Raw genomic sequence first — 23,783 nt, 5'->3', positions numbered from 1 at the left:
CTGAAGATGGTAATTGTGGAGAGAGAGAGAGAGATAGAAAGATAGATTAAGAGAGAGAATGGGTAAGGTGTCTTTCTTTAGATAAAAAATTTATACACATGCTGAGAGACAGAGATGTTAGCGTGTCATAGTCATCAGACTAGGTAAGATTCTAGAATGTGTAAATGTTATTCTGGACCATGGGAGCATGAATGCAAGGGCCTGACTTCAGATCAGAACATTGAGTGTTTGAGTCCAGTTGAGGTAGTCTGTTTGAATGTGCTTTTTGGAAAAAATGTATACACATGCTGAGAGACAAAGATGTAAGCGTGCTATAGTAATCAGAGTAGGTAAGATTCTAGAATGTGAGAATGTTATTCTGCACCATGGAGCATGAATGCAAGCATCGTTAGCTAAGGAGGAATTAAGCTTGAATTTACCAAGAAAATATAAAGACAATGTGATCACATTTTGATTCTGAAGATGGTAATTGTGGAGAGAGAGAGATAGAAAGATAGATTAAGAGAGAGAATGGGTAAGGTGTCTTTCTTTAGATCAAAAATTTATACACATGCTGAGAGACAGAGATGTTAGCGTGTCATAGTCATCAGACTAGGTAATTTTCTAGAATGTGAGAATGTTGTTCTGGACCATGGGAGCATGAATGCAAGTGCCTGACTTCAGATCAGAACATTGAGTGTTTGAGTCCAGTTGAGGTAGTCTGTTTGAATGTGCTTTTTGGAAAAAATGTATACACATGCTGAGAGACAAAGATGTAAGCGTGCTATAGTAATCAGAGTAGGTAAGATTCTAGAATGTGAGAATGTTATTCTGCACCATGGAGCATGAATGCAAGCATCGTTAGCTAAGGAGGAATTAAGCTTGAATTTACCAAGAAAATATAAAGACAATGTGATCACATTTTGATTCTGAAGATGGTAATTGTGGAGAGAGAGAGATAGAAAGATAGATTAAGAGAGAGAATGGGTAAGGTGTCTTTCTTTAGATCAAAAATTTATACACATGCTGAGAGACAGAGATGTTAGCGTGTCATAGTCATCAGACTAGGTAATTTTCTAGAATGTGAGAATGTTATTCTGGACCATGGGAGCATGAATGCAAGGGCCTGACTTCAGATCAGAACATTGAGTGTTTGAGTCCAGTTGTGGTAGTCTGTTTCCATGTGCTTTTTTTGGAAAAAATGTATACACATGCTGAGAGACAGAGATGTAAGCGTGCCATAGTAATCAGAGTAGGTAACATTCTAGAATGTGAGAATATTAATCTGCACCATGGAGCACGAATGCAAGCATCTTTAACTAAGGAGGAATTTTGCTTGAATTTACCAAGAAAATATAAAGACAATGTGATCACATTTTGATTCTGAAGATGGTAATTGTGGAGAGAGAGAGAGAGAGAGAGAGAGAGAGAGAGAGAGAGAGAGAGAGAGAGAGAGAGAGAGAGAGAGAACATCAATGGGTAAGATGCCGTCTGACTTCAGATCAGAATTTTGAGGGTTCGAGTCCCATCATGGCAGTCAGTTTCCATGAGTTTTTTTGAAAAAAAGTATACACGTGCTGAGAGAGAGCTGTAAGCGTGTCTTCGTCATTGGACTCAGTAAGATTCTTATTCTAGACCACGGAACCACGTACTCAAGCATCACATGCCAATCAAAAGACCGCGTGGCCTAATGGATAAGGCGTCTGACTTCGGATCAGAAGATTGAGGGTTCAAGTCCCTTCGTGGTCGTGGCATTCTCTTTCTCCACACTTTTTGAAAAAATGTATATATACTGAGCGTTTGTTACGAAAGCATCATGCGCCATTCTGAAGAGCACGTGGTCAAATGGAAAAGGAATCTTACTTTAGATCAGAAGATTTAGGGTTATCATCCCTTCATGGTGGTGGCAGTCTCCCTCCACATGCTTTTAGAATAGAATGTACACATGCTGAGAGGGTTATATGACAGTATAGAGAGACATGTCAGTTTTAGACAAGTAAGGACACTAAAAGCAGCTGTCAGAAGTGGGTTTTGAACCCACGCCTCCATTTCGAGACCAGAATACCCACCTCAAGGGAAACAGAACACTCTTAAGTCTGGCGCCTTAGACCACTCGGCCATCCTGACTAACTGCGCTGAGAGTGCTAGAATTATTCCCATTCAGCTAATCAAAGAGAAATTTAGCTACAATTTTCTTGAAAATGTAAGAACAATGTCATTATGTTTGAGAGAGAATGAAGAGAAAGCAGAGAGACAGAGAGAACGAGAAAAAATAAATAAATGAACGGATAAGGTGGATTCTGACCAAACGGGGGGTGAGAGAGAGAGAATACATCAATGGGTAAGATGCCGTCAGGCTTAGGATCAGGGTTTTGAGGGTTCGGGTCCCGACATGGCAGTCAGTTTCCACGTGTTTTTTAAAAAAAAGTTTATTCTTATTCTAGACCAAGGGACCACGTACTCAACCATCATGTGCCATTCAAAAGACTGTTTGGCCTAATGAATAAAGTGTCTGACTTTGGATCAGAAGTTTGAGGTTTCAAGTCCTTTCGTGTTTGTGGCATTGTCTTTCTGCACTCTTTTTGAAAAAAATTTAAATGTAGTGATCGGTTGTTATGAAAGCCTCATGCGCCAATTTGAAGAGCAAGTGGCCTATGGAAAAGGCGTCTTACTTTGGGTCAAAAGATTGAGGGTTATCATCCCTTCATGGTCGTAGCAGTCTCTCTCCACATGCTTTTAGAAAAAAATGTACAGATGCTGAGAGGGTTATATGACAGTTTAGAAAGAAGGGTCAGTTGTAGACAAGTAAGGACACAAAAAGCAGCTGTCAGAAGTGGGATTTGAAGCCATGCCTCCATTTGGAGACGAGAAAACCCAGCTCTATGTGGGGAAAGAAATCATTCTTGAGTCTGGCGCCTTAGACCACTCGGCCATCCTGACAAACTGCATTGTGGGTGCTACAGCTATTCCCATTCGGTTAACTAAGGAGGAATTTAGCTAGAATTTACCAAGAAAATATAAAGACAATGCCATCATGTTGTGATTTTGAAGATGGAAATTTTGGAGAAAGAGAGAGAAAGAGAGAGATAGAAAGATAGATTGAGAGAGAGAGAGAATGGGTAAGGTGTCTTTCTTTAGATCAAACATTTATACACATGTTGAGAGACAGAGATGTTAGCGTGTCATAGTCATCAGACTAGGTAAGATTCTAGAATATAAGAAAGCTGTTCTGGACCATGGGAGCATGAATGCAAGGGTCTGACTTCATATCAGAACAATGAGAGGTTGAGTCCAGTTGTGGTAGTCTGTTTCCATGTGATTTTTGGAAAAAATGTATACACATGCTGAGAGACAAAGATGTAAGCGTGCTATAGTAATCAGAGTAGGTAAGATTCTAGAATGTGAGAATGTTATTCTGCACCATGGAGCATGAATGCAAGCATCGTTAGCTAAGGAGGAATTAAGCTTGAATTTACCAAGAAAATATAAAGACAATGTGATTACATTTTGATTCTGAAGATGGTAATTGTGGAGAGAGAGAGAGAGATAGAAAGATAGATTAAGAGAGAGAATGGGTAAGGTGTCTTTCTTTAGATCAAAAATTTATACACATGCTGAGAGACAGAGATGTTAGCGTGTCATAGTCATCAGACTAGGTAAGATTCTAGAATGTGTAAATGTTATTCTGGACCATGGGAGCATGAATGCAAGGGCCTGACTTCAGATCAGAACATTGAGTGTTTGAGTCCAGTTGAGGTAGTCTGTTTGAATGTGCTTTTTGGAAAAAATGTATACACATGCTGAGAGACAAAGATGTAAGCGTGCTATAGTAATCAGAGTAGGTAAGATTCTAGAATGTGAGAATGTTATTCTGCACCATGGAGCATGAATGCAAGCATCGTTAGCTAAGGAGGAATTAAGCTTGAATTTACCAAGAAAATATAAAGACAATGTGATCACATTTTGATTCTGAAGATGGTAATTGTGGAGAGAGAGAGATAGAAAGATAGATTAAGAGAGAGAATGGGTAAGGTGTCTTTCTTTAGATCAAAAATTTATACACATGCTGAGAGACAGAGATGTTAGCGTGTCATAGTCATCAGACTAGGTAATTTTCTAGAATGTGAGAATGTTATTCTGGACCATGGGAGCATGAATGCAAGGGCCTGACTTCAGATCAGAACATTGAGTGTTTGAGTCCAGTTGTGGTAGTCTGTTTCCATGTGCTTTTTTGGAAAAAATGTATACACATGCTGAGAGACAGAGATGTAAGCGTGCCATAGTAATCAGAGTAGGTAACATTCTAGAATGTGAGAATATTAATCTGCACCATGGAGCACGAATGCAAGCATCGTTAACTAAGGAGGAATTTTGCTTGAATTTACCAAGAAAATATAAAGACAATGTGATCACATTTTGATTCTGAAGATGGTAATTGTGGAGAGAGAGAGAGAGAGAGAGAGAGAGAGAGAGAGAGAGAGAGAGAGAGAGAACACATCAATGGGTAAGATGCCGTCTGACTTCAGATCAGAATTTTGAGGGTTCGAGTCCCATCATGGCAGTCAGTTTCCATGAGTTTTTTTGAAAAAAAGTATACACGTGCTGAGAGAGAGCTGTAAGCGTGTCTTCGTCATTGGACTCAGTAAGATTCTTTTCTTGACCACGGAACCACGTACTCAAGCATCACATGCCAATCAAAAGACCGCGTGGCCTAATGGATAAGGCGTCTGACTTCGGATCAGAAGATTGAGGGTTCAAGTCCCTTCGTGGTCGTGGCATTCTCTTTCTCCACACTTTTTGAAAAAATGTATATATACTGAGCGTTTGTTACGAAAGCATCATGCGCCATTCTGAAGAGCACGTGGTCAAATGGAAAAGGAATCTTACTTTAGATCAGAAGATTTAGGGTTATCATCCCTTCATGGTGGTGGCAGTCTCCCTCCACATGCTTTTAGAATAGAATGTACACATGCTGAGAGGGTTATATGACAGTATAGAGAGACATGTCAGTTTTAGACAAGTAAGGACACTAAAAGCAGCTGTCAGAAGTGGGTTTTGAACCCACGCCTCCATTTCGAGACCAGAATACCCACCTCAAGGGAAACAGAACACTCTTAAGTCTGGCGCCTTAGACCACTCGGCCATCCTGACTAACTGCGCTGAGAGTGCTAGAATTATTCCCATTCAGCTAATCAAAGAGAAATTTAGCTACAATTTTCTTGAAAATGTAAGAACAATGTCATTATGTTTGAGAGAGAATGAAGAGAAAGCAGAGAGACAGAGAGAACGAGAAAAAATAAATAAATGAACGGATAAGGTGGATTCTGACCAAACGGGGGGTGAGAGAGAGAGAATACATCAATGGGTAAGATGCCGTCAGGCTTAGGATCAGGGTTTTGAGGGTTCGGGTCCCGACATGGCAGTCAGTTTCCACGTGTTTTTTTAAAAAAGTTTATTCTTATTCTAGACCAAGGGACCACGTACTCAACCATCATGTGCCATTCAAAAGACTGTTTGGCCTAATGAATAAAGTGTCTGACTTTGGATCAGAAGTTTGAGGTTTCAAGTCCTTTCGTGTTTGTGGCATTGTCTTTCTGCACTCTTTTTGAAAAAAATTTAAATGTAGTGATCGGTTGTTATGAAAGCCTCATGCGCCAATTTGAAGAGCAAGTGGCCTATGGAAAAGGCGTCTTACTTTGGGTCAAAAGATTGAGGGTTATCATCCCTTCATGGTCGTAGCAGTCTCTCTCCACATGCTTTTAGAAAAAAATGTACAGATGCTGAGAGGGTTATATGACAGTTTAGAAAGAAGGGTCAGTTGTAGACAAGTAAGGACACAAAAAGCAGCTGTCAGAAGTGGGATTTGAAGCCATGCCTCCATTTGGAGACCAGAAAACCCAGCTCTATGTGGGGAAAGAAATCATTCTTGAGTCTGGCGCCTTAGACCACTCGGCCATCCTGACAAACTGCATTGTGGGTGCTACAGCTATTCCCATTCGGTTAACTAAGGAGGAATTTAGCTAGAATTTACCAAGAAAATATAAAGACAATGCCATCATGTTGTGATTTTGAAGATGGAAATTTTGGAGAAAGAGAGAGAAAGAGAGAGATAGAAAGATAGATTGAGAGAGAGAGAGAATGGGTAAGGTGTCTTTCTTTAGATCAAACATTTATACACATGTTGAGAGACAGAGATGTTAGCGTGTCATAGTCATCAGACTAGGTAAGATTCTAGAATATAAGAAAGCTGTTCTGGACCATGGGAGCATGAATGCAAGGGTCTGACTTCATATCAGAACAATGAGAGGTTGAGTCCAGTTGTGGTAGTCTGTTTCCATGTGATTTTTGGAAAAAATGTATACACATGCTGAGAGACAAAGATGTAAGCGTGCTATAGTAATCAGAGTAGGTAAGATTCTAGAATGTGAGAATGTTATTCTGCACCATGGAGCATGAATGCAAGCATCGTTAGCTAAGGAGGAATTAAGCTTGAATTTACCAAGAAAATATAAAGACAATGTGATCACATTTTGATTCTGAAGATGGTAATTGTGGAGAGAGAGAGAGAGATAGAAAGATAGATTAAGAGAGAGAATGGGTAAGGTGTCTTTCTTTAGATCAAAAATTTATACACATGCTGAGAGACAGAGATGTTAGCGTGTCATAGTCATCAGACTAGGTAAGATTCTAGAATGTGTAAATGTTATTCTGGACCATGGGAGCATGAATGCAAGGGCCTGACTTCAGATCAGAACATTGAGTGTTTGAGTCCAGTTGAGGTAGTCTGTTTGAATGTGCTTTTTGGAAAAAATGTATACACATGCTGAGAGACAAAGATGTAAGCGTGCTATAGTAATCAGAGTAGGTAAGATTCTAGAATGTGAGAATGTTATTCTGCACCATGGAGCATGAATGCAAGCATCGTTAGCTAAGGAGGAATTAAGCTTGAATTTACCAAGAAAATATAAAGACAATGTGATCACATTTTGATTCTGAAGATGGTAATTGTGGAGAGAGAGAGATAGAAAGATAGATTAAGAGAGAGAATGGGTAAGGTGTCTTTCTTTAGATCAAAAATTTATACACATGCTGAGAGACAGAGATGTTAGCGTGTCATAGTCATCAGACTAGGTAATTTTCTAGAATGTGAGAATGTTATTCTGGACCATGGGAGCATGAATGCAAGGGCCTGACTTCAGATCAGAACATTGAGTGTTTGAGTCCAGTTGAGGTAGTCTGTTTGAATGTGCTTTTTGGAAAAAATGTATACACATGCTGAGAGACAAAGATGTAAGCGTGCTATAGTAATCAGAGTAGGTAAGATTCTAGAATGTGAGAATGTTATTCTGCACCATGGAGCATGAATGCAAGCATCGTTAGCTAAGGAGGAATTAAGCTTGAATTTACCAAGAAAATATAAAGACAATGTGATCACATTTTGATTCTGAAGATGGTAATTGTGGAGAGAGAGAGATAGAAAGATAGATTAAGAGAGAGAATGGGTAAGGTGTCTTTCTTTAGATCAAAAATTTATACACATGCTGAGAGACAGAGATGTTAGCGTGTCATAGTCATCAGACTAGGTAATTTTCTAGAATGTGAGAATGTCATTCTGGACCATGGGAGCATGAATGCAAGGGCCTGACTTCAGATCAGAGCATTGAGTGTTTGAGTCCAGTTGTGGTAGTCTGTTTCCATGTGCTTTTTTGGAAAAAATGTATACACATGCCGAGAGACAGAGATGTAATCGTGCCATAGTAATCAGAGTAGGTAACATTCTAGAATGTGAGAATATTAATCTGCACCATGGAGCACGAATGCAAGCATCGTTAACTAAGGAGGAATTTTGCTTGAATTTACCAAGAAAATATAAAGACAATGTGATCACATTTTGATTCTGAAGATGGTAATTGTGGAGAGAGAGAGAGAGAGAGAGAGAGAGAGAGAGAGAGAGAGAGAGAGAGAGAGAGAGAGAGAGAGAGAGAGAGAGAGAGAGAGAGAGAGAGAGAGAGAGAGAGAGAGAGAGAGAGAGAGAGAGAGAGAGAGAGAGAGAACATCAATGGGTAAGATTCCGTCTGACTTCAGATCAGAATTTTGAGGGTTCGAGACCCATCATGGCAGTCAGTTTCCATGAGTTTTTTTGAAAAAAAGTATACACGTGCTGAGAGAGAGCTGTAAGCGTGTCTTCGTCATTGGACTCAGTAAGATTCTTATTCTAGACCACGGAACCACGTACTCAAGCATCACATGCCAATCAAAAGACCGCGTGGCCTAATGGATAAGGCGTCTGACTTCGGATCAGAAGATTGAGGGTTCAAGTCCCTTCGTGGTCGTGGCATTCTCTTTCTCCACACTTTTTGAAAAAATGTATATATACTGAGCGTTTGTTACGAAAGCATCATGCGCCATTCTGAAGAGCACGTGGTCAAATGGAAAAGGAATCTTACTTTAGATCAGAAGATTTAGGGTTATCATCCCTTCATGGTGGTGGCAGTCTCCCTCCACATGCTTTTAGAATAGAATGTACACATGCTGAGAGGGTTATATGACAGTATAGAGAGACATGTCAGTTTTAGACAAGTAAGGACACTAAATGCAGCTGTCAGAAGTGGGATTTGAACCCACGCCTCCATTTGGAGACCAGAATACCCACCTCAAGGGAAACAGAGCACTCTTAAGTCTGGCGCCTTAGACCACTCGGCCATCCTGACTAACTGCGCTGAGAGTGCTAGAATTATTCCCATTCAGCTAATCAAAGAGAAATTTAGCTACAATTTTCTTGAAAATGTAAGAACAATGTCATTATGTTTGAGAGAGAATGAAGAAAAAGCAGAGAGACAGAGAGAACGAGAAAAAATAAATAAATGAACGGATAAGGTGGATTCTGACCAAACGGGGGGTGGGAGAGAGAGAGAGAGAGAATACATCAATGGGTAAGATGCCGTCAGGCTTAGGATCAGGGTTTTGAGGGTTCGGGTCCCGACATGGCAGTCAGTTTCCACGTGTTTTTTTAAAAAAAGTTTATTCTTATTCTAGACCAAGGGACCACGTACTCAACCATCATGTGCCATTCAAAAGACTGTTTGGCCTAATGAATAAAGGGTCTGACTTTGGATCAAAAGTTTGAGGTTTCAAGTCCTTTCGTGTTTGTGGCATTGTCTTTCTGCACTCTTTTTGAAAAAAATTTAAATGTAGTGATCGGTTGTTATGAAAGCCTCATGCGCCAATTTGAAGAGCAAGTGGCCTATGGAAAAGGCGTCTTACTTTGGGTCAAAAGATTGAGGGTTATCATCCCTTCATGGTCGTAGCAGTCTCTCTCCACATGCTTTTAGAAAAAAATGTACAGATGCTGAGAGGGTTATATGACAGTTTAGAAAGAAGGGTCAGTTGTAGACAAGTAAGGACACAAAAAGCAGCTGTCAGAAGTGGGATTTGAAGCCATGCCTCCATTTGGAGACCAGAAAACCCAGCTCTATGTGGGGAAAGAAATCATTCTTGAGTCTGGCGCCTTAGACCACTCGGCCATCCTGACAAACTGCATTGTGGGTGCTACAGCTATTCCCATTCGGTTAACTAAGGAGGAATTTAGCTAGAATTTACCAAGAAAATATAAAGACAATGCCATCATGTTGTGATTTTGAAGATGGAAATTTTGGAGAAAGAGAGAGAAAGAGAGAGATAGAAAGATAGATTGAGAGAGAGAGAGAATGGGTAAGGTGTCTTTCTTTAGATCAAACATTTATACACATGTTGAGAGACAGAGATGTTAGCGTGTCATAGTCATCAGACTAGGTAAGATTCTAGAATATAAGAAAGCTTTTCTGGACCATGGGAGCATGAATGCAAGGGTCTGACTTCATATCAGAACAATGAGAGGTTGAGTCCAGTTGTGGTAGTCTGTTTCCATGTGATTTTTGGAAAAAATGTATACACATGCTGAGAGACAAAGATGTAAGCGTGCTATAGTAATCAGAGTAGGTAAGATTCTAGAATGTGAGAATGTTAATCTGCACCATGGAGCATGAATGCAAGCATCGTTAGCTAAGGAGGAATTAAGCTTGAATTTACCAAGAAAATATAAAGACAATGTGATCACATTTTGATTCTGAAGATGGTAATTGTGGAGAGAGAGAGAGAGATAGAAAGATAGATTAAGAGAGAGAATGGGTAAGGTGTCTTTCTTTAGATCAAAAATTTATACACATGCTGAGAGACAGAGATGTTAGCGTGTCATAGTCATCAGACTAGGTAAGATTCTAGAATGTGTAAATGTTATTCTGGACCATGGGAGCATGAATGCAAGGGCCTGACTTCAGATCAGAACATTGAGTGTTTGAGTCCAGTTGAGGTAGTCTGTTTGAATGTGCTTTTTGGAAAAAATGTATACACATGCTGAGAGACAAAGATGTAAGCGTGCTATAGTAATCAGAGTAGGTAAGATTCTAGAATGTGAGAATGTTATTCTGCACCATGGAGCATGAATGCAAGCATCGTTAGCTAAGGAGGAATTAAGCTTGAATTTACCAAGAAAATATAAAGACAATGTCATCACATTTTGATTCTGAAGATGGTAATTGTGGAGAGAGAGAGAGAGATAGAAAGATAGATTAAGAGAGAGAATGGGTAAGGTGTCTTTCTTTAGATCAAAAATTTATACACATGCTGAGAGACAGAGATGTTAGCGTGTCATAGTCATCAGACTAGGTAATTTTCTAGAATGTGAGAATGTTATTCTGGACCATGGGAGCATGAATGCAAGGGCCTGACTTCAGATCAGAACATTGAGTGTTTGAGTCCAGTTGAGGTAGTCTGTTTGAATGTGCTTTTTGGAAAAAATGTATACACATGCTGAGAGACAAAGATGTAAGCGTGCTATAGTAATCAGAGTAGGTAAGATTCTAGAATGTGAGAATGTTATTCTGCACCATGGAGCATGAATGCAAGCATCGTTAGCTAAGGAGGAATTAAGCTTGAATTTACCAAGAAAATATAAAGACAATGTGATCACATTTTGATTCTGAAGATGGTAATTGTGGAGAGAGAGAGATAGAAAGATAGATTAAGAGAGAGAATGGGTAAGGTGTCTTTCTTTAGATCAAAAATTTATACACATGCTGAGAGACAGAGATGTTAGCGTGTCATAGTCATCAGACTAGGTAATTTTCTAGAATGTGATAATGTTATTCTGGACCATGGGAGCATGAATGCAAGGGCCTGACTTCAGATCAGAGCATTGAGTGTTTGAGTCCAGTTGTGGTAGTCTGTTTCCATGTGCTTTTTGGGAAAAAATGTATACACATGCTGAGAGACAGAGATGTAAGCGTGCCATAGTAATCAGAGTAGGTAACATTCTAGAATGTGAGAATATTAATCTGCACCATGGAGCACGAATGCAAGCATCGTTAACTAAGGAGGAATTTTGCTTGAATTTACCAAGAAAATATAAAGACAATGTGATCACATTTTGATTCTGAAGATGGTAATTGTGGAGAGAGAGAGAGAGAGAGAGAGAGAGAGAGAGAGAGAGAGAGAGAGAGAGAGAGAGAGAGAGAGAGAGAGAGAGAGAGAGAACATCAATGGGTAAGATGCCGTCTGACTTCAGATCAGAATTTTGAGGGTTCGAGTCCCATCATGGCAGTCAGTTTCCATGAGTTTTTTTGAAAAAAAGTATACACGTGCTGAGAGAGAGCTGTAAGCGTGTCTTCGTCATTGGACTCAGTAAGATTCTTATTCTAGACCACGGAACCACGTACTCAAGCATCACATGCCAATCAAAAGACCGCGTGGCCTAATGGATAAGGCGTCTGACTTCGGATCAGAAGATTGAGGGTTCAAGTTCCTTCGTGGTCTTCTCTTTCGCCACACTTTTTGAAAAAATGTATATATACTGAGCGTTTGTTACGAAAGCATCATGCGCCATTCTGAAGAGCACGTGGTCAAATGGAAAAGGAATCTTACTTTAGATCAGAAGATTTAGGGTTATCATCCCTTCATGGTGGTGGCAGTCTCCCTCCACATGCTTTTAGAATAGAATGTACACATGCTGAGAGGGTTATATGACAGTATAGAGAGACATGTCAGTTTTAGACAAGTAAGGACACTAAAAGCAGCTGTCAGAAGTGGGTTTTGAACCCACGCCTCCATTTGGAGACCAGAATACCCACCTCAAGGGAAACAAAACACTCTTAAGTCTGGCGCCTTAGACCACTCGGCCATCCTGACTAACTGCGCTGAGAGTGCTAGAATTATTCCCATTCAGCTAATCAAAGAGAAATTTAGCTACAATTTTCTTGAAAATGTAAGAACAATGTCATTATGTTTGAGAGAGAATGAAGAGAAAGCAGAGAGACAGAGAGAACGAGAAAAAATAAATAAATGAACGGATAAGGTGGATTCTGACCAAACGGGGGGTGGGAGAGAGAGAGAGAGAGAATACATCAATGGGTAAGATGCCGTCAGGCTTAGGATCAGGGTTTTGAGGGTTCGGGTCCTGACATGGCAGTCAGTTTCCACGTGTTTTTTAAAAAAAAGTTTATTCTTATTCTAGACCAAGGGACCACGTACTCAACCATCATGTGCCATTCAAAAGACTGTTTGGCCTAATGAATAAAGTGTCTGACTTTGGATCAGAAGTTTGAGGTTTCAAGTCCTTTCGTGTTTGTGGCATTGTCTTTCTGCACTCTTTTTGAAAAAAATTTAAATGTAGTGATCGGTTGTTATGAAAGCCTCATGCGCCAATTTGAAGAGCAAGTGGCCTATGGAAAAGGCGTCTTACTTTGGGTCAAAAGATTGAGGGTTATCATCCCTTCATGGTCGTAGCAGTCTCTCTCCACATGCTTTTAGAAAAAAATGTACAGATGCTGAGAGGGTTATATGACAGTTTAGAAAGAAGGGTCAGTTGTAGACAAGTAAGGACACAAAAAGCAGCTGTCAGAAGTGGGATTTGAAGCCATGCCTCCATTTGGAGACCAGAATACCCAGCTCTATGTGGGGAAAGAAATCATTCTTGAGTCTGGCGCCTTAGACCACTCGGCCATCCTGACAAACTGCATTGTGGGTGCTACAGCTATTCCCATTCGGTTAACTAAGGAGGAATTTAGCTAGAATTTACCAAGAAAATATAAAGACAATGCCATCATGTTGTGATTTTGAAGATGGAAATTTTGGAGAAAGAGAGAGAAAGAGAGAGATAGAAAGATAGATTGAGAGAGAGAGAGAATGGGTAAGGTGTCTTTCTTTAGATCAAACATTTATACACATGTTGAGAGACAGAGATGTTAGCGTGTCATAGTCATCAGACTAGGTAAGATTCTAGAATATAAGAAAGCTGTTCTGGACCATGGGAGCATGAATGCAAGGGTCTGACTTCATATCAGAACAATGAGAGGTTGAGTCGAGTTGTGGTAGTCTGTTTCCATGTGATTTTTGGAAAAAATGTATACACATGCTGAGAGACAAAGATGTAAGCGTGCTATAGTAATCAGAGTAGGTAAGATTCTAGAATGTGAGAATGTTATTCTGCACCATGGAGCATGAATGCAAGCATCGTTAGCTAAGGAGGAATTAAGCTTGAATTTGCCAAGAAAATATAAAGACAATGTGATCACATTTTGATTCTGAAGATGGTAATTGTGGAGAGAGAGAGATAGAAAGATAGATTAAGAGAGAGAATGGGTAAGGTGTCTTTCTTTAGATCAAAAATTTATACACATGCTGAGAGACAGAGATGTTAGCGTGTCATAGTCATCAGACTAGGTAATTTTCTAGAATGTGAGAATGTTATTCTGGACCATGGGAGCATGAATGCAAGGGCCTGACTTCAGATCAGAACATTGAGTGTTTGAGTCCAGTTGAGGTAGTCTGTTTGAATGTGCTTTTTGGAAAAAATGTATACACATGCTGAGAGACAAAGATGTAAGCGTGCTTTAGTAATCAGAGTAGGTAAGATTCTAGAATGTGAGAATGTTATTCTGCACCATGGAGCATGAATGCAAGCATCGTTAGCTAAGGAGGAATTAAGCTTGAATTTGCCAAGAAAATATAAAGACAATGTGATCACATTTTGATTCTGAAGATGGTAATTGTGGAGAGAGAGAGATAGAAAGATAGATTAAGAGAGAGAATGGGTAAGGTGTCTTTCTTTAGATCAAAAATTTATACACATGCTGAGAGACAGAGATGTTAGCGTGTCATAGTCATCAGACTAGGTAATTTTCTAGAATGTGAGAATGTTATTCTGGACCATGGGAGCATGAATGCAAGGGCCTGACTTCAGATCAGAACATTGAGTGTTTGAGTCCAGTTGAGGTAGTCTGTTTGAATGTGCTTTTTGGAAAAAATGTATACACATGCTGAGAGACAAAGATGTAAGCGTGCTATAGTAATCAGAGTAGGTAAGATTCTAGAATGTGAGAATGTTATTCTGCACCATGGAGCATGAATGCAAGCATCGTTAGCTAAGGAGGAATTAAGCTTGAATTTACCAAGAAAATATAAAGACAATGTGATCACATTTTGATTCTGAAGATGGTAATTGTGGAGAGAGAGAGATAGAAAGATAGATTAAGAGAGAGAATGGGTAAGGTGTCTTTCTTTAGATCAAAAATTTATACACATGCTGAGAGACAGAGATGTTAGCGTGTCATAGTCATCAGACTAGGTAATTTTCTAGAATGTGAGAATGTTATTCTGGACCATGGGAGCATGAATGCAAGGGCCTGACTTCAGATCAGAGCATTGAGTGTTTGAGTCCAGTTGTGGTAGTCTGTTTCCATGTGCTTTTTTGGAAAAAATGTATACACATGCTGAGAGACAGAGATGTAAGCGTGCCATAGTAATCAGAGTAGGTAACATTCTAGAATGTGAGAATATTAATCTGCACCATGGAGCACGAATGCAAGCATCGTTAACTAAGGAGGAATTTTGCTTGAATTTACCAAGAAAATATAAAGACAATGTGATCACATTTTGATTCTGAAGATGGTAATTGTGGAGAGAGAGAGAGAGAGAGAGAGAGAGAGAGAGAGAGAGAGAGAGAGAGAGAGAGAGAGAGAGAGAGAGAGAGAGAGAGAGAGAGAGAGAGAGAACATCAATGGGTAAGATGCCGTCTGACTTCAGATCAGAATTTTGAGGGTTCGAGTCCCATCATGGCAGTCAGTTTCCATGAGTTTTTTTGAAAAAAAGTATACACGTGCTGAGAGAGAGCTGTAAGCGTGTCTTCGTCATTGGACTCAGTAAGATTCTTATTCTAGACCACGGAACCACGTACTCAAGCATCACATGCCAAACAAAAGACCGGGTGGCCTAATGGATAAGGCGTCTGACTTCGGATCAGAAGATTGAGGGTTCAAGTCCCTTCGTGGTCTTCTCTTTCTCCACACTTTTTGAAAAAATGTATATATACTGAGCGTTTGTTACGAAAGCATCATGCGCCATTCTGAAGAGCACGTGGTCAAATGGAAAAGGAATCTTACTTTAGATCAGAAGATTTAGGGTTATCATCCCTTCATGGTGGTGGCAGTCTCCCTCCACATGCTTTTAGAATAGAATGTACACATGCTGAGAGGGTTATATGACAGTATAGAGAGACATGTCAGTTTTAGACAAGTAAGGACACTAAAAGCAGCTGTCAGAAGTGGGTTTTGAACCCACGCCTCCATTTGGAGACCAGAATACCCACCTCAAGGGAAACAAAACACTCTTAAGTCTGGCGCCTTAGACCACTCGGCCATCCTGACTAACTGCGCTGAGAGTGCTAGAATTATTCCCATTCAGCTAATCAAAGAGAAATTTAGCTACAATTTTCTTGAAAATGTAAGAACAATGTCATTATGTTTGAGAGAGAATGAAGAGAAAGCAGAGAGACAGAGAGAACGAGAAAAAATAAATAAATGAACGGATAAGGTGGATTCTGACCAAACGGGGGGTGGGAGAGAGAGAGAGAGAGAATACATCAATGGGTAAGATGCCGTCAGGCTTAGGATCAGGGTTTTGAGGGTTCGGGTCCTGACATGGCAGTCAGTTTCCACGTGTTTTTTAAAAAAAAGTTTATTCTTATTCTAGACCAAGGGACCACGTACTCAACCATCATGTGCCATTCAAAAGACTGTTTGGCCTAATGAATAAAGTGTCTGACTTTGGATCAGAAGTTTGAGGTTTCAAGTCCTTTCGTGTTTGTGGCATTGTCTTTCTGCACTCTTTTTGAAAAAAATTTAAATGTAGTGATCGGTTGTTATGAAAGCCTCATGCGCCAATTTGAAGAGCAAGTGGCCTATGGAAAAGGCGTCTTACTTTGGGTCAAAAGATTGAGGGTTATCATCCCTTCATGGTCGTAGCAGTCTCTCTCCACATGCTTTTAGAAAAAAATGTACAGATGCTGAGAGGGTTATATGACAGTTTAGAAAGAAGGGTCAGTTGTAGACAAGTAAGGACACAAAAAGCAGCTGTCAGAAGTGGGATTTGAAGCCATGCCTCCATTTGGAGACCAGAAAACCCAGCTCTATGTGGGGAAAGAAATCATTCTTGAGTCTGGCGCCTTAGACCACTCGGCCATCCTGACAAACTGCATTGTGGGTGCTACAGCTATTCCCATTCGGTTAACTAAGGAGGAATTTAGCTAGAATTTACCAAGAAAATATAAAGACAATGCCATCATGTTGTGATTTTGAAGATGGAAATTTTGGAGAAAGAGAGAGAAAGAGAGAGATAGAAAGATAGATTGAGAGAGAGAGAGAATGGGTAAGGTGTCTTTCTTTAGATCAAACATTTATACACATGTTGAGAGACAGAGATGTTAGCGTGTCATAGTCATCAGACTAGGTAAGATTCTAGAATATAAGAAAGCTGTTCTGGACCATGGGAGCATGAATGCAAGGGTCTGACTTCATATCAGAACAATGAGAGGTTGAGTCGAGTTGTGGTAGTCTGTTTCCATGTGATTTTTGGAAAAAATGTATACACATGCTGAGAGACAAAGATGTAAGCGTGCTATAGTAATCAGAGTAGGTAAGATTCTAGAATGTGAGAATGTTATTCTGCACCATGGAGCATGAATGCAAGCATCGTTAGCTAAGGAGGAATTAAGCTTGAATTTGCCAAGAAAATATAAAGACAATGTGATCACATTTTGATTCTGAAGATGGTAATTGTGGAGAGAGAGAGATAGAAAGATAGATTAAGAGAGAGAATGGGTAAGGTGTCTTTCTTTAGATCAAAAATTTATACACATGCTGAGAGACAGAGATGTTAGCGTGTCATAGTCATCAGACTAGGTAATTTTCTAGAATGTGAGAATGTTATTCTGGACCATGGGAGCATGAATGCAAGGGCCTGACTTCAGATCAGAGCATTGAGTGTTTGAGTCCAGTTGTGGTAGTCTGTTTCCATGTGCTTTTTTGGAAAAAATGTATACACATGCTGAGAGACAGAGATGTAAGCGTGCCATAGTAATCAGAGTAGGTAACATTCTAGAATGTGAGAATATTAATCTGCACCATGGAGCACGAATGCAAGCATCGTTAACTAAGGAGGAATTTTGCTTGAATTTACCAAGAAAATATAAAGACAATGTGATCACATTTTGATTCTGAAGATGGTAATTGTGGAGAGAGAGAGAGAGAGAGAGAGAGAGAGAGAGAGAGAGAGAGAGAGAGAGAGAGAGAGAGAGAGAGAGAGAGAGAGAGAGAGAGAGAGAGAGAGAGAGAGAGAGAGAACATCAATGGGTAAGATGCCGTCTGACTTCAGATCAGAATTTTGAGGGTTCGAGTCCCATCATGGCAGTCAGTTTCCATGAGTTTTTTTGAAAAAAAGTATACACGTGCTGAGAGAGAGCTGTAAGCGTGTCTTCGTCATTGGACTCAGTAAGATTCTTATTCTAGACCACGGAACCACGTACTCAAGCATCACATGTCAAACAAAAGACCGGGTGGCCTAATGGATAAGGCGTCTGACTTCGGATCAGAAGATTGAGGGTTCAAGTCCCTTCGTGGTCTTCTCTTTCTCCACACTTTTTGAAAAAATGTATATATACTGAGCGTTTGTTACGAAAGCATCATGCGCCATTCTGAAGAGCACGTGGTCAAATGGAAAAGGAATCTTACTTTAGATCAGAAGATTTAGGGTTATCATCCCTTCATGGTGGTGGCAGTCTCCCTCCACATGCTTTTAGAATAGAATGTACACATGCTGAGAGGGTTATATGACAGTATAGAGAGACATGTCAGTTTTAGACAAGTAAGGACACTAAAAGCAGCTGTCAGAAGTGGGTTTTGAACCCACACCTCCATTTGGAGACCAGAATACCCACCTCAAGGGAAACAGAACACTCTTAAGTCTGGCGCCTTAGACCACTCGGCCATCCTGACTAACTGCGCTGAGCGTGCTAGAATTATTCCCATTCAGCTAATCAAAGAGAAATTTAGCTACAATTTTCTTGAAAATGTAAGAACAATGTCATTATGTTTGAGAGAGAATGAAGAGAAAGCAGAGAGACAGAGAGAACGAGAAAAAATAAATAAATGAATGGATAAGGTGGATTCTGACCAAACGGGGGGTGGGAGAGAGAGAGAGAGAGAATACATCAATGGGTAAGATGCCGTCAGGCTTAGGATCAGAGTTTTGAGGGTTCGGGTCCTGACATGGCAGTCAGTTTCCACGTGTTTTTTTAAAAAAAGTTTATTCTTATTCTAGACCAAGGGACCACGTACTCAACCGTCATGTGCCATTCAAAAGACTGTTTGGCCTAATGAATAAAGTGTCTGACTTTGGATCAGAAGTTTGAGGTTTCAAGTCCTTTCGTGTTTGTGGCATTGTCTTTCTGCACTCGTTTTGAAAAAAATTTAAATGTAGTGATCGGTTGTTATGAAAGCCTCATGCGCCAATTTGAAGAGCAAGTGGCCTATGGAAAAGGCGTCTTACTTTGGGTCAAAAGATTGAGGGTTATCATCCCTTCATGGTCGTAGCAGTCTCTCTCCACATGCTTTTAGAAAAAAATGTACAGATGCTGAGAGGGTTATATGACAGTTTAGAAAGAAGGGTCAGTTGTAGACAAGTAAGGACACAAAAAGCAGCTGTCAGAAGTGGGATTTGAAGCCATGCCTCCATTTGGAGACCAGAAAACCCAGCTCTATGTGGGGAAAGAAATCATTCTTGAGTCTGGCGCCTTAGACCACTCGGCCATCCTGACAAACTGCATTGTGGGTGCTACAGCTATTCCCATTCGGTTAACTAAGGAGGAATTTAGCTAGAATTTACCAAGAAAATATAAAGACAATGCCATCATGTTGTGATTTTGAAGATGGAAATTTTGGAGAAAGAGAGAGATAGAAAGATAGATTGAGAGAGAGAGAGAATGGGTAAGGTGTCTTTCTTTAGATCAAACATTTATACACATGTTGAGAGACAGAGATGTTAGCGTGTCATAGTCATCAGACTAGGTAAGATTCTAGAATATAAGAAAGCTGTTCTGGACCATGGGAGCATGAATGCAAGGGTCTGACTTCATATCAGAACAATGAGAGGTTGAGTCCAGTTGTGGTAGTCTGTTTCCATGTGATTTTTGGAAAAAATGTATACACATGCTGAGAGACAAAGATGTAAGCGTGCTATAGTAATCAGAGTAGGTAAGATTCTAGAATGTGAGAATGTTATTCTGCACCATGGAGCATGAATGCAAGCATCGTTAGCTAAGGAGGAATTAAGCTTGAATTTACCAAGAAAATATAAAGACAATATGATCACATTTTGATTCTGAAGATGGTAATTGTGGAGAGAGAGAGAGAGATAGAAAGATAGATTAAGAGAGAGAATGGGTAAGGTGTCTTTCTTTAGATCAAAAATTTATACACATGCTGAGAGACAGAGATGTTAGCGTGTCATAGTCATCAGACTAGGTAAGATTCTAGAATGTGTAAATGTTATTCTGGACCATGGGAGCATGAATGCAAGGGCCTGACTTCAGATCAGAACATTGAGTGTTTGAGTCCAGTTGAGGTAGTCTGTTTGAATGTGCTTTTTGGAAAAAATGTATACACATGCTGAGAGACAAAGATGTAAGCGTGCTATAGTAATCAGAGTAGGTAAGATTCTAGAATGTGAGAATGTTATTCTGCACCATGGAGCATGAATGCAAGCATCGTTAGCTAAGGAGGAATTAAGCTTGAATTTACCAAGAAAATATAAAGACAATGTGATCACATTTTGATTCTGAAGATGGTAATTGTGGAGAGAGAGAGATAGAAAGATAGATTAAGAGAGAGAATGGGTAAGGTGTCTTTCTTTAGATCAAAAATTTATACACATGCTGAGAGACAGAGATGTTAGCGTGTCATAGTCATCAGACTAGGTAATTTTCTAGAATGTGAGAATGTTATTCTGGACCATGGGAGCATGAATGCAAGGGCCTGACTTCAGATCAGAACATTGAGTGTTTGAGTCCAGTTGAGGTAGTCTGTTTGAATGTGCTTTTTGGAAAAAATGTATACACATGCTGAGAGACAAAGATGTAAGCGTGCTATAGTAATCAGAGTAGGTAAGATTCTAGAATGTGAGAATGTTATTCTGCACCATGGAGCATGAATGCAAGCATCGTTAGCTAAGGAGGAATTAAGCTTGAATTTACCAAGAAAATATAAAGACAATGTGATCACATTTTGATTCTGAAGATGGTAATTGTGGAGAGAGAGAGATAGAAAGATAGATTAAGAGAGAGAATGGGTAAGGTGTCTTTCTTTAGATCAAAAATTTATACACATGCTGAGAGACAGAGATGTTAGCGTGTCATAGTCATCAGACTAGGTAATTTTCTAGAATGTGAGAATGTTATTCTGGACCATGGGAGCATGAATGCAAGGGCCTGACTTCAGATCAAAGCATTGAGTGTTTGAGTCCAGTTGTTGTAGTCTGTTTCCATGTGCTTTTTTGGAAAAAATGTATACACATGCTGAGAGACAGAGATGTAAGCGTGCCATAGTAATCAGAGTAGGTAACATTCTAGAATGTGAGAATATTAATCTGCACCATGGAGCACGAATGCAAGCATCGTTAACTAAGGAGGAATTTTGCTTGAATTTACCAAGAAAATATAAAGACAATGTGATCACATTTTGATTCTGAAGATGGTAATTGTGGAGAGAGAGAGAGAGAGAGAGAGAGAGAGAGAGAGAGAGAGAGAGAGAGAGAACATCAATGGGTAAGATGCCGTCTGACTTCAGATCAGAATTTTGAGGGTTCGAGTCCCATCATGGCAGTCAGTTTCCATGAGTTTTTTTGAAAAAAAGTATACACGTGCTGAGAGAGAGCTGTAAGCGTGTCTTCGTCATTGGACTCAGTAAGATTCTTATTCTAGACCACGGAACCACGTACTCAAGCATCACATGCCAATCAAAAGACCGCGTGGCCTAATGGAGAAGGCGTCTGACTTCGGATCAGAAGATTGAGGGTTCAAGTTCCTTCGTGGTCTTCTCTTTCTCCACACTTTTTGAAAAAATGTATATATACTGAGCGTTTGTTACGAAAGCATCATGCGCCATTCTGAAGAGCACGTGGTCAAATGGAAAAGGAATCTTACTTTAGATCAGAAGATTTAGGGTTATCATCCCTTCATGGTGGTGGCAGTCTCCCTCCACATGCTTTTAGAATAGAATGTACACATGCTGAGAGGGTTATATGACAGTATAGAGAGACATGTCAGTTTTAGACAAGTAAGGACACTAAAAGCAGCTGTCAGAAGTGGGTTTTGAACCCACGCCTCCATTTGGAGACCAGAATACCCACCTCAAGGGAAACAAAACACTCTTAAGTCTGGCGCCTTAGACCACTCGGCCATCCTGACTAACTGCGCTGAGAGTGCTAGAATTATTCCCATTCAGCTAATCAAAGAGGAAATTTAGCTACAATTTTCTTGAAAATGTAAGAACAATGTCATTATGTTTGAGAGAGAATGAAGAGAAAGCAGAGAGACAGAGAGAACGAGAAAAAATAAATAAATGAACGGATAAGGTGGATTCTGACCAAACGGGGGGTGGGAGAGAGAGAGAGAGAGAATACATCAATGGGTAAGATGCCGTCAGGCTTAGGATCAGGGTTTTGAGGGTTCGGGTCCTGACATGGCAGTCAGTTTCCACGTGTTTTTTAAAAAAAAGTTTATTCTTATTCTAGACCAAGGGACCACGTACTCAACCATCATGTGCCTTTCAAAAGACTGTTTGGCCTAATGAATAAAGTGTCTGACTTTGGATCAGAAGTTTGAGGTTTCAAGTCCTTTCGTGTTTGTGGCATTGTCTTTCTGCACTCTTTTTGAAAAAAATTTAAATGTAGTGATCGGTTGTTATGAAAGCCTCATGCGCCAATTTGAAGAGCAAGTGGCCTATGGAAAAGGCGTCTTACTTTGGGTCAAAAGATTGAGGGTTATCATCCCTTCATGGTCGTAGCAGTCTCTCTCCACATGCTTTTAGAAAAAAATGTACAGATGCTGAGAGGGTTATATGACAGTTTAGAAAGAAGGGTCAGTTGTAGACAAGTAAGGACACAAAAAGCAGCTGTCAGAAGTGGGATTTGAAGCCATGCCTCCATTTGGAGACCAGAAAACCCAGCTCTATGTGGGGAAAGAAATCATTCTTGAGTCTGGCGCCTTAGACCACTCGGCCATCCTGACAAACTGCATTGTGGGTGCTACAGCTATTTCCATTCGGTTAACTAAGGAGGAATTTAGCTAGAATTTACCAAGAAAATATAAAGACAATGCCATCATGTTGTGATTTTGAAGATGGAAATTTTGGAGAAAGAGAGAGAAAGAGAGAGATAGAAAGATAGATTGAGAGAGAGAGAGAATGGGTAAGGTGTCTTTCTTTAGATCAAACATTTATACACATGTTGAGAGACAGAGATGTTAGCGTGTCATAGTCATCAGACTAGGTAAGATTCTAGAATATAAGAAAGCTGTTCTGGACCATGGGAGCATGAATGCAAGGGCCTGACTTCAGATCAGAACATTGAGTGTTTGAGTCCAGTTGAGGTAGTCTGTTTGAATGTGCTTTTTGGAAAAAATGTATACACATGCTGAGAGACAAAGATGTAAGCGTGCTATAGTAATCAGAGTAGGTAAGATTCTAGAATGTGAGAATGTTATTCTGCACCATGGAGCATGAATGCAAGCATCGTTAGCTAAGGAGGAATTAAGCTTGAATTTACCAAGCAAATATAAAGACAATGTGATCACATTTTGATTCTGAAGATGGTAATTGTGGAGAGAGAGAGAGAGATAGAAAGATAGATTAAGAGAGAGAATGGGTAAGGTGTCTTTCTTTAGATCAAAAATTTATACACATGCTGAGAGACAGAGATGTTAGCGTGTCATAGTCATCAGACTAGGTAATTTTCTAGAATGTGAGAATGTTATTCTGGACCATGGGAGCATGAATGCAAGGGCCTGACTTCAGATCAGAGCATTGAGTGTTTGAGTCCAGTTGTGGTAGTCTGTTTCCATGTGCTTTTTTGGAAAAAATGTATACACATGCTGAGAGACAGAGATGTAAGCGTGCCATAGTAATCAGAGTAGGTAACATTCTAGAATGTGAGAATATTAATCTGCACCATGGAGCACGAATGCAAGCATCGTTAACTAAGGAGGAATTTTGCTTGAATTTACCAAGAAAATATAAAGACAATGTGATCACATTTTGATTCTGAGGATGGTAATTGTGGAGAGAGAGAGAGAGAGAGAGAGAGAGAGAGAGAGAGAGAGAGAGAGAGAGAGAGAGAGAGAGAGAGAGAGAGAGAGAGAGAGAGAGAGAGAGAGAGAGAACATC

At 40.0% G+C, this 23,783-nt stretch overlaps 20 non-coding genes across 20 annotated transcripts; 7 read left to right on the top strand and 13 right to left on the bottom strand.

The window, feature by feature from the left end:
• The first annotated feature begins 1,655 nt into the window (after positions 1–1,655).
• Positions 1,656–1,728, top strand: TRNAR-UCG (transfer RNA arginine (anticodon UCG)). The gene has a single exon. It is a non-coding gene; the product is annotated as a tRNA-Arg (tRNA).
• A 267-nt stretch (positions 1,729–1,995) lies between these two features.
• On the bottom strand, positions 1,996–2,106 carry TRNAL-UAA (transfer RNA leucine (anticodon UAA)). The gene is made up of 2 exons: positions 2,069–2,106; positions 1,996–2,041 (listed from the first exon to the last, which is right to left on the bottom strand). It is a non-coding gene; the product is annotated as a tRNA-Leu (tRNA).
• A 2,573-nt stretch (positions 2,107–4,679) lies between these two features.
• On the top strand, positions 4,680–4,752 carry TRNAR-UCG (transfer RNA arginine (anticodon UCG)). The gene has a single exon. It is a non-coding gene; the product is annotated as a tRNA-Arg (tRNA).
• Positions 4,753–5,019: 267 nt separating this feature from the next.
• Positions 5,020–5,130, bottom strand: TRNAL-UAA (transfer RNA leucine (anticodon UAA)). The gene is made up of 2 exons: positions 5,093–5,130; positions 5,020–5,065 (listed from the first exon to the last, which is right to left on the bottom strand). It is a non-coding gene; the product is annotated as a tRNA-Leu (tRNA).
• A 697-nt stretch (positions 5,131–5,827) lies between these two features.
• On the bottom strand, positions 5,828–5,942 carry TRNAL-CAA (transfer RNA leucine (anticodon CAA)). Its single transcript has 2 exons — positions 5,905–5,942; positions 5,828–5,873 (listed from the first exon to the last, which is right to left on the bottom strand). It is a non-coding gene; the product is annotated as a tRNA-Leu (tRNA).
• Positions 5,943–8,239: 2,297 nt separating this feature from the next.
• On the top strand, positions 8,240–8,312 carry TRNAR-UCG (transfer RNA arginine (anticodon UCG)). The gene has a single exon. It is a non-coding gene; the product is annotated as a tRNA-Arg (tRNA).
• Positions 8,313–8,579: 267 nt separating this feature from the next.
• On the bottom strand, positions 8,580–8,690 carry TRNAL-UAA (transfer RNA leucine (anticodon UAA)). The gene is made up of 2 exons: positions 8,653–8,690; positions 8,580–8,625 (listed from the first exon to the last, which is right to left on the bottom strand). It is a non-coding gene; the product is annotated as a tRNA-Leu (tRNA).
• Positions 8,691–9,396: 706 nt separating this feature from the next.
• On the bottom strand, positions 9,397–9,511 carry TRNAL-CAA (transfer RNA leucine (anticodon CAA)). Its single transcript has 2 exons — positions 9,474–9,511; positions 9,397–9,442 (listed from the first exon to the last, which is right to left on the bottom strand). It is a non-coding gene; the product is annotated as a tRNA-Leu (tRNA).
• A 2,245-nt stretch (positions 9,512–11,756) lies between these two features.
• Positions 11,757–11,829, top strand: TRNAR-UCG (transfer RNA arginine (anticodon UCG)). The gene has a single exon. It is a non-coding gene; the product is annotated as a tRNA-Arg (tRNA).
• A 261-nt stretch (positions 11,830–12,090) lies between these two features.
• Positions 12,091–12,201, bottom strand: TRNAL-UAA (transfer RNA leucine (anticodon UAA)). The gene is made up of 2 exons: positions 12,164–12,201; positions 12,091–12,136 (listed from the first exon to the last, which is right to left on the bottom strand). It is a non-coding gene; the product is annotated as a tRNA-Leu (tRNA).
• Positions 12,202–12,907: 706 nt separating this feature from the next.
• On the bottom strand, positions 12,908–13,022 carry TRNAL-CAA (transfer RNA leucine (anticodon CAA)). Its single transcript has 2 exons — positions 12,985–13,022; positions 12,908–12,953 (listed from the first exon to the last, which is right to left on the bottom strand). It is a non-coding gene; the product is annotated as a tRNA-Leu (tRNA).
• Positions 13,023–15,271: 2,249 nt separating this feature from the next.
• TRNAR-UCG (transfer RNA arginine (anticodon UCG)) lies at positions 15,272–15,344 on the top strand. The gene has a single exon. It is a non-coding gene; the product is annotated as a tRNA-Arg (tRNA).
• A 261-nt stretch (positions 15,345–15,605) lies between these two features.
• Positions 15,606–15,716, bottom strand: TRNAL-UAA (transfer RNA leucine (anticodon UAA)). Its single transcript has 2 exons — positions 15,679–15,716; positions 15,606–15,651 (listed from the first exon to the last, which is right to left on the bottom strand). It is a non-coding gene; the product is annotated as a tRNA-Leu (tRNA).
• A 706-nt stretch (positions 15,717–16,422) lies between these two features.
• On the bottom strand, positions 16,423–16,537 carry TRNAL-CAA (transfer RNA leucine (anticodon CAA)). The gene is made up of 2 exons: positions 16,500–16,537; positions 16,423–16,468 (listed from the first exon to the last, which is right to left on the bottom strand). It is a non-coding gene; the product is annotated as a tRNA-Leu (tRNA).
• A 1,359-nt stretch (positions 16,538–17,896) lies between these two features.
• On the top strand, positions 17,897–17,969 carry TRNAR-UCG (transfer RNA arginine (anticodon UCG)). Its single transcript has one exon. It is a non-coding gene; the product is annotated as a tRNA-Arg (tRNA).
• A 261-nt stretch (positions 17,970–18,230) lies between these two features.
• Positions 18,231–18,341, bottom strand: TRNAL-UAA (transfer RNA leucine (anticodon UAA)). The gene is made up of 2 exons: positions 18,304–18,341; positions 18,231–18,276 (listed from the first exon to the last, which is right to left on the bottom strand). It is a non-coding gene; the product is annotated as a tRNA-Leu (tRNA).
• A 706-nt stretch (positions 18,342–19,047) lies between these two features.
• Positions 19,048–19,162, bottom strand: TRNAL-CAA (transfer RNA leucine (anticodon CAA)). Its single transcript has 2 exons — positions 19,125–19,162; positions 19,048–19,093 (listed from the first exon to the last, which is right to left on the bottom strand). It is a non-coding gene; the product is annotated as a tRNA-Leu (tRNA).
• A 2,201-nt stretch (positions 19,163–21,363) lies between these two features.
• Positions 21,364–21,436, top strand: TRNAR-UCG (transfer RNA arginine (anticodon UCG)). Its single transcript has one exon. It is a non-coding gene; the product is annotated as a tRNA-Arg (tRNA).
• A 261-nt stretch (positions 21,437–21,697) lies between these two features.
• TRNAL-UAA (transfer RNA leucine (anticodon UAA)) lies at positions 21,698–21,808 on the bottom strand. The gene is made up of 2 exons: positions 21,771–21,808; positions 21,698–21,743 (listed from the first exon to the last, which is right to left on the bottom strand). It is a non-coding gene; the product is annotated as a tRNA-Leu (tRNA).
• A 707-nt stretch (positions 21,809–22,515) lies between these two features.
• Positions 22,516–22,630, bottom strand: TRNAL-CAA (transfer RNA leucine (anticodon CAA)). Its single transcript has 2 exons — positions 22,593–22,630; positions 22,516–22,561 (listed from the first exon to the last, which is right to left on the bottom strand). It is a non-coding gene; the product is annotated as a tRNA-Leu (tRNA).
• Positions 22,631–23,783: the final 1,153 nt, after the last annotated feature.

The sequence above is a fragment of the Dendrobates tinctorius genome, unplaced genomic scaffold (assembly GCF_039654945.1).
Source record: "Dendrobates tinctorius isolate UK_male_01 unplaced genomic scaffold, ASM3965494v1 ptg000703l, whole genome shotgun sequence".
NCBI classification, from domain to species: Eukaryota; Metazoa; Chordata; class Amphibia; order Anura; family Dendrobatidae; genus Dendrobates; species Dendrobates tinctorius.
The sequence above is the reverse complement of the archived record's forward strand: the minus strand, read 5'-3'. Positions and strand labels throughout refer to the sequence as shown.